The sequence below is a fragment of the Neovison vison genome, chromosome 12 (assembly GCF_020171115.1).
Source record: "Neovison vison isolate M4711 chromosome 12, ASM_NN_V1, whole genome shotgun sequence".
NCBI lineage: Eukaryota > Metazoa > Chordata > Mammalia > Carnivora > Mustelidae > Neogale > Neogale vison.
The window spans coordinates 30,623,182-30,634,905 of NC_058102.1; the positions used below are offsets into that span (position 1 = coordinate 30,623,182).

General features: G+C 40.1%; 1 long non-coding RNA gene across 1 annotated transcript; it reads left to right on the forward strand.

Moving 5' to 3' along the window:
* Positions 1-6,516: 6,516 nt before the first annotated feature.
* Positions 6,517-9,472, forward strand: LOC122892070. Its single transcript, XR_006381357.1, has 3 exons — positions 6,517-6,677; positions 7,682-7,877; positions 8,947-9,472. It is a non-coding gene; the product is annotated as an uncharacterized LOC122892070 (long non-coding RNA).
* Positions 9,473-11,724: the final 2,252 nt, after the last annotated feature.

Below are 11,724 nucleotides of genomic sequence, written 5' to 3' on the forward strand. Positions count from 1 at the left end.
TGCAAATACATTGGCTTAATGCATAGACTGGCATATGATAGTCCACACACCAGTGGACTGTTTTTGTAAATGAAGTTTATAGGTGGACAGCCACATGCACTCACTTACAAATGGTCTCGGACTGCTCTGGCTACCCTGGCAGAATGAGGAAGGGAACAGACGCCATATGGCCTGCAAATCCCCAGATACTTACTCTCTGGCCCTTTAAGAACGTATTCTCTGACCTCCAGTTCTATGTATTGTTCTCTAGAACTCTAACCACCCCCAAAGCTGACCGTTTAAAACAATGAGTATTTATTTTCCAACATTTCTGTGGGTCGGAGACCTTCGGCTATCTTAGCTGGATAATTCTGGCTCACAGTCTCTCATGAGGTTGCAGTCAAGCTGCTGGCCCAGACTGCAGTCATCTGAAGGTTTTCTTGGAGCTGAAGAATCCATCATCAAGTTCATGCAGGTGGCTGTTAACAGACCTCAGTTCCTCACCAGCTGTTGGCTTAGAGGCCTCTGTTCCTTCATGGGAGCTACTCCAGTGGCCTACTCCACAGGACAGTGGCTTTGTCCAGAGCAAGGGATGAGAGACAGAGAACAAAATGGAATCAGCACTCTTTTCAATGCCAGTTGAATTTCCAATTCCAAATCTTTTCAATTTTTAATTCCAAATCTTGGAATTAATACACTATCACTTCTACAGTATTCAATTTGTTAGAAGCCCGCCATAAGTCCAGTCCATCCTCAAGAAGAGGGGATCATCTGAGGACATGAAACACAGGAAGCCGAGACCATCAGAAGACGTCTTAGAGCCTGGCTGTCACATTTCATAATCCTCCATCTAGTCACTCTTTTATATCAACATGCTGCATTTGGACTTCTATCCATGTAGCTCTAGAACATAGGACTGGGGACTATGAGAACCAAGATAAGCCAGCTGGTGAAGTGTTGAAGCCATTTTAATAAGCAGTCTAATTCCAAGCTAGCCATAAAAGTTGTTCATCTGCTCAGTGCCTTGGGGGCCAAATCCAGGCTAGAACTCCAAAGGTTAGGAACACTGGGAAGCCTAAAGAAAAGCAAATGGGGAAAGGATTCCGAACAAATAGGGTTTGGTTGTTGCAGCTTCTTGCTCCTATGTGTGGCCAGGTAGCCATTTAAGAGAACGCTTTGTCAACCATGAGAACTTTTTATTTGTCAATTTCTTCAGTATTCAACAAATATTTACTTAACTCCTACTAAGCTCCGGGTGCTACTGAAGGCAGTGGATACATCAGCAACTTGGAAGCAAAGATGGCCTCATGCAGGAAACATCTTACATCAGGTGCTTCCTTTGAATGTTGACAGAGACAAGTGACTTCCCAGAATTTGACCCTTTCAGGATTTGTGGGCAAGAGAAGATATTTATATAAAAAGATAATAGGTAGACTGGCCCATTTGTATCCAGGGATGTGAAAGGAGGTCCTGTAAATGTTGCAATGCATTTACAGTCCTTCCTGGTTTGAATGCTTTGAAAATGCTTGTCACCCCTACATTTGTGAGTTCAGACCTGGAGTGGAGGGGCAGGGTCTATAAAACCCATTGACTGCTGAAAGTATTAACACGTTGTCTTGTTTTTTCTTTCGTGCTTTATTTAGCCACTTTTAACCCAGCCATATCTTTCACTGGACTCAAACTTCATATATTTACTTAACAATGGGATCTGGAATTTTGCTCCAGAAACGTCTGTTAAAGCCCACATCATTTTCCTTCCTATCGAGATGGATACATGAGGAGAAACTGGGAGAGAAGGGAGAGTGTTCTTGGTTGATCCATAGAAAGTCAGGCTTATTTAGGGAGAAAGGATAAAGGCCCCATATCTTCGGGAGCAGGGTGGAGGAGGAAACCACCACGGCTTGCTCTAGGATACTGTAAGAGCTTTTGACCTACAAATGAGGTTCATTTCTTCTATGTGTGATTCTTCTTTCCGTGTGATTGAAAGCCAGTTATAGGATCCCATTAGACACAAATATTCCATTGTCTGTACTTGTATCAATGGTTTATCGGTGTGGAATTTTTTTTTATGGGTCTCTGGAGGGACTGAGACTAGGGGCTCTTGGGAACTCCCAAAAACGTTTACTTCAGTCATCCACGTTTCAAAAGGGAGGGACTTGGAGGAAAAGATCACCACAAAAATTTATTGTTTTGAATCGGAATCTGTGAGAAAAATAGGAAATGTCATTTTAAAAATGAAATAATGGCAAAGCGAACGATGAAGGCATAATGGACAGCCCCGGCCGCGTGTGTGACTGTTGAGTCCTTTTCCTCGGAGCTTGTATGCCAGATACACAATGTGTTACACTTACTCAGCAATTAAAGGTAAGAGGTTGTGAAACTCTCAATGAGCCAGAAAGAAAGGGGGCAAAGGGCTGAGTTTGAGTGAGTAAAGGAAGATAAATCAGATGAGATTGCATGTTGATGACACTCACCAGGGTTGCTCAACAGCTACATCTGACAAACAGCAAGAAAAAAAGGAAACATTTTGGCAGCGTCAGCCACCCCCAGCATCTCTCTTCAAAACCCTACTAAGAAAGCCCCACTGCTGGATGAGTTATTTCCTCTTTTTGCTGTATGAGTACAATGGGAGAAAAAATAGACCCTAGAGCTGAAATATGAAGTTAAGAAACAGTGGTGTGAGTAATAGTGCAATAATGAAGGAGACAGAAAGGCCTAGAGGTGAGGATATTCCAAGTAGAGGGCTTGCCTGTAGTCTGTTTGTGGGTGGTGGATATTTCAACTGTTCCTTCACACTGTTACATAGAGTGTCTTTGTTTCTGACTGTCCCTGTTACCCTTGGTTTTGTCGGTTCCTTCTTCCTGCCTGGACTCTGGTGGAACCATGCCTTGCCTCACTCCCTGGTTGGCTCTGCCGTATCCTCCTTAGAAACTTCTATGTTCTCTTCAAACCCCAACTGAAATCCATCTTTCTTTCAGGAAAACCCCATTCTCCTCCAGCCCAGATTTAACATCTTTCTCTTTTCTCCTCCTAGTACCTTTAGTGTTTTATTAAATTGGTCACCGTGTCCTTTATACACAAGTTACATGTATATTTTCTGTTGTCTCTATTGAGTTGAAGTCTCCAGAGGGCATGAATAGCCCTGTGTATTTCCTATAATATTTATTCAGTGATAGGAGGGATATAAAAAACTGATATAACAAGTCAGTGTTTATTAGCTTAAAATATAAACTCTTACAAATTTTAACAAAGATTAGTAAGATCCTAGGCGAAAGTCCCTTAACTTTCCTGCAGATGAAACTAACTTCTGTCTTTGTCTACCTTGTTATATTGAATTCTGATGAAATAAATATATTTTTAAAAAAAATCCGGGGAAAGCTATTTTATTTTTATTTTAGAATTTTTTTATTAGAAAAAAAAAAGGAATTGATTTCACCTAGTTTCTAGTTTCTTGGAGACATGATGCCAGGTAGTTGCCTTGCTGGCTTCAGATTATAGGTGTGGAAAGTTCCAGAATATTTTAATTCTTTCCCCCTTTGTAGAAAAGCCTTTTAAACTGAGCTCTATATCATTAAAAAAAAAAGAAGAAGAAGAAGAAGAAGAAGAAGAAACCAAATGACCATCACTAGATCCTATGGTTTTCTGTCTTCCTTTTCCCTTCCAAGTCTCTCAAAGTTATATTTTATGCCTGTTGGCTACACTTCCTTGATATGCCTTCCTTTCCCACCTCTTTGTTATTAACGGACTTTGATCTTCATCACACTTCAGAAACAGTTCTCTAAAAGGTCAGTTGTAACTTCCTTTTTGTCAAAATCTCTCAGCAGCATTAGCTGTTGATAACCTCCTCCTTGTAACTGCCTGCTGCCTTGGCTTTGACATTGCTCTGCCCTAGATTTTCTCCTAGGGGAAGGGAGGATGAATTTGTTCAACACACATGCTCCTGCTAGAAGCCTTCAGTGTTTCATTGTACCTGGGCTTCACGACAGCACTCTGAGGCAGGAGGCATTCCTCACACACCATCACGAGAGGATAGACGGTTTTTGTTTTGTCCCATTTGGCCAGTCATTTCACACAGGGGGAGGGCTTGTGCCCCTAAGCTGGTGGCAGTTTTCTTGAGAGTAGAGTCTGTACGCTCACCCTGCCCCTCTTCTCTGTTACTCACCATGCCTGCCACAGCAAATAGTTTCAGGGTTTAATAAATATTTGTTGACTGACTGTAGATGAAAGTGCTCAGACTTTGAAGATAAAGACTAATATAAACACTGGCCAGTGTTTTGTTGACTATCTGTTTTCTTCAAGTTCTGGAAAAGACCTCCTTTTATACACCGTCTTAACCCCCCCCCCACCCATATACTCACTCGGTAAACCTCATTCATGAAAGGTTTGACTCTGAGATTAAAAAACCATTAGCAACGGTCCCTCAGAGGCGGGGGAGTTTCCTGCCAGGAACAGGAGAACCTCTCCACCTGGAGTGGCTGAACTCGGAAGCCTCTGAATTTGATCAGGGCAATTGTATGTATTATCTGCTCCAGGCAGCTTGGCCCGGTTTCTGAGTCGGATGCGTGGAGTTTGTACTTTCTGTCTGACACATAGCTGTCTCATCCCTCATCCCTGTGAGAGGAGAAGCAGTTGTGGGTGAAGCAGGACAGTGGGGAGGGGTGAGGGGATGACACCAGTGAAGTCAGCCGGCTCTACCCTCTCCATCTCCTCTTTGCTCCCTTACTCGCCTTTCACTTCCTCCTTTCCCACCAGGTGCCAGAGGGCTAATGCTTCCCCATAATCTCTCTTGTTTTGGGGGAAGTGGTGGGAACCAACTTCTTTTTATAAATATGCCCGCTAGGAAGCCTGCACATCATTGCGCATTCAGAATGGTGGCTTCATTCGTCGTCTTCTGGTGGCTCTGTGAGGTAGATTTTATTACTTTCCTATCACAGACATTGAAATTAAGGCTTTGAAAGGTAGGAGACGTGTCCCCATTGCACGGCTTGTAAATACAAAGGTGGAATTGAAACAACCTGTTGGACTCCAAAACATCCGGGTTCTTTATATGGTACGAGGATACCTCTTTAGAAGGAAAGGGCTGATAGAAAATCGATTCCCACGGAGGGCTTTGTAGCTTACAGTAGAGAGAGCAGCACTTTCCCAATAGAGTTCCAGAAAAATTTCCATGCGCAGAGGGGTGGGGCATTTGGGGAAGAGGAGGCTGTTTTCTTGACCCAAAGGCTGATTTAGGGGCTTCAAAGCATTGCACCTGACCTCTCTTCATCCTTAGCCACCCAAGGTTCATAAATTGGAATTCAATACTTAATGGACTTTTTTCTTTGACGGATGTTCTTTCATAGTCATGTATTTAAAGCTCCTGAAAATGAACCTACTTAAAATACATATTTTTTAAATAGTTAGAAAAGGGGCGCTTGGTGGCTCAGTGGGTTAAAGCCTCTGCTTTCGGCTCAGGTCATGATCTCAGGGTCTTGGAATCGAGCCCCGCATCGGGCTCCCTGCTCAGCAGTGAACCTGCTTCCTCCTCTCTTCTCTCTGCCTGCTCTCTGCCTACTTGTGATCTCTGTCAAATAAATAAACAAACTATAAAAATAAATGAATAAATAAGTAGTTAGAAGAACCGTGATTGGTTCTGTGTCTTTAAAGGGAAAGGAAATCTCCTGCTGATAATTTGTTTATTCTTACTTATATTTAAATAAATTTAAGTTAAATTGTATTTAGCACTTTAGAAATAAGTCAGAGAAAGAAAACGGCATGTGACTTCACTTGTAGGTGGAATCTAAGAAAAAACAAAAAACAAAAACACAGAACAAATGACTACACAAACAAAAAAGCAGAATCAGACCTATAAATACAGAGAACAGACAGAGTTGCCCCAGCAGTGGGGGTGGGGCACAGGCAAGCTGGGTGAAGGGGAGTGGGGGACACAGGCTTCCCCTTATGGAATAAGAAGGTCACAGGGATGATGGTGAGCAGAGCAGAATGTAGAGAGGTGTTCAGTCACTGTGTTGTCCACCTGAAACTAATGCAACATTGTATGTCAACTAGACTTCAATTAAAAAAAAATCTTAATACTGTCAAACTAGTCTCCTGAAGATACTGTCCACCTTGCCCAGAACCTTGTTAATGCTTCCTATATTCATTATGTTTATAAAACAAAGAGAAAATTAGACCCTTTACTGGAAATTTTAAAAAAGTCTATTAAGCATTTTGAGAAAACAGAGACGAATCAAATACTGATCATTCTTTTTCAGCCTGATCTTTTCTAATCAAATCATATGACAGCAGTATCAAAATCTTCACTTAACATATGTATACACTTTGCAATGTTATTACACTTGAGGTTATCTTTCCTGAAGTGAGGGCTTTGTCAATTATCCTGAAGGACTATCTTAATCCCTTTTTTCAAATAATTCTTTTTTGCCATGCCTATCACACCAGTATCTTTATTGATTTCCTATTTATTAATTATTAACAGATTCACAGAGGCAATTCATTTGTGTGCGTGTGATCCAAGTTTTCCAACATCACTTTCAACTGTCTTTTGAAACACTAAAACTTTTGCAATGTTTGCCATTTTGCCCTGCAACCTAGCGCATTGCATTTGCATTGTTTGTAAATGCCTGCAACAACCATACCCTCAACCAGACCTGGTGTTAATGTGATGGGTGGAGACAGAAGCAAGAGCCAAGTGAAGGGTAAGTGGTGACTATTCTTACAAGAGATTAGTCGGCAGTTTTGTGAATATTTTTACATTACGGTGCCTCTTTGCTTCCCTAAGCAATCAGGTAATTGTGGGATGGGGCATGATACAGGTTCCAATACTAAGGACTCCCCAGGCTCAAGTAATTGTGGAATGGAATGGAACTGGCTTTGCCTGGATCCACTCTGACCCTGTAAATGTAGCAGCTCTTAGGAACATATAGGCTTGGGTTGTTCTGCAATGAACCAAATCGCCTCTCAACTACTCTGATGTGCATGAATAGAGCCCAACGCATTCCAGAACTACTGGAATGTTAAATCTCAAATTCAGAGATTTGTTCGAAGCCCCATATTATCTCTGTTGTGATGTCTTTCAACAGATCTAAGAAGTTGTGTAGTTTTGATTCAAGGTGGGTTAAGGGGAGGATAAAACTGAATGAGACTTAAGTTCTAGGCCTCTACTATTATCACGCTAGTGTGCTTTTTGAGGTGGTGGTGGTGGGGGGCAGTTATTAGCTTCAATAGACTTAAATGCTATGATCTTTGGTTCTTTTAACTTCATTTATCATTTTTTTAACTTCATTTATTTATTATCATATCATTTATATATCTATCATCTATATCATTATTTATTTATTTATTCATTCATTTATTATTTTTAACTTCATTTATCATTATTTCTTTTAACTTCATTTATCATTATATTCTGTGTGAATATAAATTAAGAATAAGAATCAGTTTTCCTTCTTATAAGTATTTTAGATACAATACATCAGTGGCAGAGGATGCTTGCTGATCCCCCTTCTCTAACTATAGATGTATGACCATATATTTAAACAGTATTATTTGCAAGGTATTGTAGCATTTCAAAGTAATGATAGTTGGGTTTGTTTTTTTTTTTTTTCATAAGTAGAGAGGATAATGACGTCTTGTTTTTTCCTCTTTGCTTCTTTAGCATGCTGTTTATAAGACTTTTTTTTTTCCTTTTTCTTTTTTGCAGCTGTTGTAGTTGAATGCGAGGTTTGGGGTTAATTCTGTATTTTTCTTCCCCCTGGATTGCAAGCTTCTTGAGGACAAAACCTTCGTCTTATTTTGTTTCATGTCCCCAGGATCTGACACTGGACTCCATAAATGTCTGTTACAATGTTCTTTAATTGAAGTTGAAATGAAGAAGCTGACGTAAAAGGAAGGAAATGGTAAATTATTGTTGCAGAAGTGAAGCAGGTTGTACTAACTTTGCAAGGACAGGAAATAAAAGCAAGGTTCATTGGTGGAAGGTAGGACAGAGGGCAGGTTCTCTGCGGTGTGTTCTGAAAGGAGCAGAGGTCAAAGAATAATAACTATTCCACTGGAAAAACAAATAAACAGGCTGGAACATTCTTGCCTGAGCACATAGAAACTTGGAGTCCGTGAGCAGTTAGAGGCCCAAAGCTAGTGGCAAGGTTTATGAAGCCATCTGCATCGTCTCGTGGACCTTCTAATTTATTTTTTTCAAAAGTGCTTCCTGATAGGAAATGACCCTTTCTAATGAAGTGTCAGGAAGTATACCCAGAAATTAATACAAGGTGACAGAATCTCCTTAAAAATGGAGATTACCAAAAAAAAAAAATCTCCATTTTAAGGAGATTCCACCACATCAGAAATTTCCAGTGGCCAACAGAAAGAAGGCAGGAAGGTTTTCTGGAAGCCATATGTCTGTTCAGTGTATCCGCAGACCTGTGGAGAAAGAAGAGCTTAATTAGACAGATGAGCAATTTCCTGAAAAGGCCCATGCAGGCGTTGGATTACATATCATTTCCTCTAAAAGAGGCAAAACCCATGATGATTAGCAACTCACTGTTTTGGAGCCCCGCCATTCTCCAGTTTATTTTCACTTGGTGGGAGTGAAGGAAGGTGATGCTATTGCTTTTGAGTTAGATTCTCTTAGTCATGAGTGTTGGATTTCTCTTGTGCAGAATGAGTGTTAAATTGAGCTCGGGATTATTGGAGTGGGGGATTCGGCTTTGTGGCTTGCCCTTGGTTAAACAGCAATCGCTTTAGCCAGAAGAATGCTCTAAGCCATCCTCCCTTGTTTTCAGTGGCTTAGGAAACAGAAACTAATTTTCATTTCCACTAATCCAGACTTGATTGGGAAAGGAAATATAATGTTACTACATGAAAGCTTGAGGTTCCTGCCAAAGCCAAGCATGTACTTCAAAAAAATAAAAATCCTACTGATTCTTTCCCATTTGACTAATCCATACCCTCTCCATCTTTCCATTACAGAATATATGACCAAGAGTTTGCTCTTCTGGAAATGAATAAATGGTTTCATTAGTATCAAAAAGTTAAGACTGATTTGGAACATCAGAGAGCTTTAAGTCCTGTGGATAATATGGAGATTGGCTTCCATTTCTCAGCACTTCTGCTTCTTTGAAATAAGGAAGTTCATAGACCTTCCTTAGTTTCCTTGTGCCCGCTTGTCTTCCCCGTCCCCCTTTGGTGTTTTACAAAACTGAGTCATTGAAACCCTTCCCCTCTCACCACCATACAGACAGACGTGGTGTAATGATCAAGAAAAGAAACCTTTTCATTCCTCTAGGCTGTCGGAAATCCTAGTGATTAAGTGTCATTTCAGGTCATTGATGTGAAATCATTTGAATTTTTTTTTTAAACAGTTGGCAGTGATTAGGAATGGCTAATCTTGCTTGAGCTGTTCTTTCAGTAATCAAGTTTAGGTAAATATTAGACCAATTGAAACTGAAAAAAGGGTTTTAGTTAAATACATATGTATAAAGAAGAATGGTAAACATGCTCCCCCCCCCTTTTTTAAGATTATTTATTTGAAAATGAGAGAGAGTGAGCATGAGTGGTGAGGGGGGCAGAGGGAGAAGCAGGCTCCCCACTGAGCAGGGAGCCCAATGCAGGACCCTGAGATCATGACCCAAGCCAAAGGAAGACACTTAGCCGACCGAGCCACCCAGGAGCCCCTAAACATGCTCCTTTTAAACCAAAAATTAATTAAGAACTTCACAATGTACAGCGTTCAGTGAAACACTGGTGAAGATGAGATTTTGATAGTCACTATTTGCAGTAATGCAGTCTGGGAGACAGGAGATCAACAAACTGCCTGGGTTGGCCAGGATCAGTTTGATGTGCAACATTTATACTTTAGTTCAGAAAAGAAGCTGTATTAGTTAGGGTCCTCCAAGAAAACAAAGCCAACAGGAGATCTATAACTAGATCTATAATACATAAATGTAGCTGTATCTGTAGATGTAGATATAGGTGTTATTTATCATGAGAAGTTCATTTATGTCATTATGGAGGCTGAACAGTTCCTGATCTATAGGCTGGAGAGCCAGGAAAACTGGTGATGTAATTCAGTCCCAGTTTGAAGGCCTGAGAACCTGGGGAGCAGATTCAAGGGAAGAAGATGAGATGTCCCAGGCTGAAAAGTGAGGCAGGGAAAAAAGGGATGGATTCCTCCTTCCTCTGCCTTTTGCTCTATTTAGACCCTGAATGAATTGATGATGCCTACCCGTATAAGGGAGCCCACCATTTCAAATGTTATCTCATCAAAATACCAAAATTTGTATTAGACAGGGTTCTCCAGAAAAATACAACTAGGATTGATTGATTGATTGATTTCAGAAACTGGCTCACAAATTTGCCCATCCACATTGGCGAAGATCTTTTTTTACCTACTCTGCTAATTCAAATCTAATCTCTTCTGGAGACACCTTCACAGATAAACCCAGAAATAGTATTTTACCAGCTATCTGGGCATCCCTTAGCCCAGGCAAGTTGACATGAAACTAACTGGAATAGGACCCCTTCTATGAAGTTAGCGGTCAAGCTCGACACCAGAACTGGAGAGTATGGAAGTAATTTTGTAATGTTCTTCTGATGATTTGCAGAAGTTTAGAACCCAAAACTTTGGTTGATAATGTGTAATAAATTAATAAAAATCTAGTTGAGTTGCCACTTAGGATCCAGGATGGACTGTTGGTTTTCATATAGGAAAGTTAAGATATAAGTGCAGTATTTTAAAAAATCTGTTTCTTAAAGGATTTTTTAAAAAGATTTTATTTTATTAGTTTGACAGACAGAGATCACAGGTAGGCAGAGAGGCAGGCAAAGAGAGGAGGAATCAGGCTCCTTGCTGAGCAGAGAGCCTGATGATGATGTGGGGCTCGATCCCAGGACTCTGAAGGCAGAGGCTTTAACCCACTGAGCCACCCAGGTGCCCCTAAAAAATCTGTTTCTTTTTTCAGAAGCAGGCAAATGACAGGTTGGGTTGAAACTTCGGGATCTTAGTTTGTATAAAGTCATGTAAGTGGTAAAAATGAGTTTTGAACTCAAGACTGAATGGAACACTCGAAACAAATGGAAGATTGGCCAGAGCTGGGGTATGTTTATTTGTTTTTCTTTTTCTTTCTTTCTTTTTCTACTTTGCTTGCTCTCGACACAGGTTTTCAATAGATATTTATTGAATAAATGTGAGCGAAGCTAGTGTCTCTATGTTCTTTCCATGATACCATCTGCATTTGGATAAGGGGGCTAACTTTTCCTTCCAGTTACAGTTATTATGGAGACTTTTTCCCCCTCAAATAAATGAGAGACACAAGGCTTCAATCTTTATTTTTGTAATTTAAAATCTACTGAATGGATTGTTGAAGTTTATGCTGGCTATTAGAGAGAAACTATATGAAAGATTCTCTTGCTCTGCTCTTAGACCCATCTTGGTTGCAAAGCTTTAACCTGACTAAATGGAAAATTTGATATACCTTTATTTATAAACAATAAGTATACCATACTTTCCAAATTAAAGCTTCAAAGTGAAGTACCTTGTAGCCTACAAAATTCACTTATCTATTCAAAAGAAATTTGAATGTTAGTACTAAGTACTTACCACTGTGCTAGGTGCTAGGAATATTATATTGAATATTATTGAATATCATGTCTCCTATAAATGTGAAATGGATTTTGAAAGAACAGTTCAATATATTGTGATACAAAACAAAGTGAAAGTCTCCTTGTCAGAAACATTTGCTAAACATC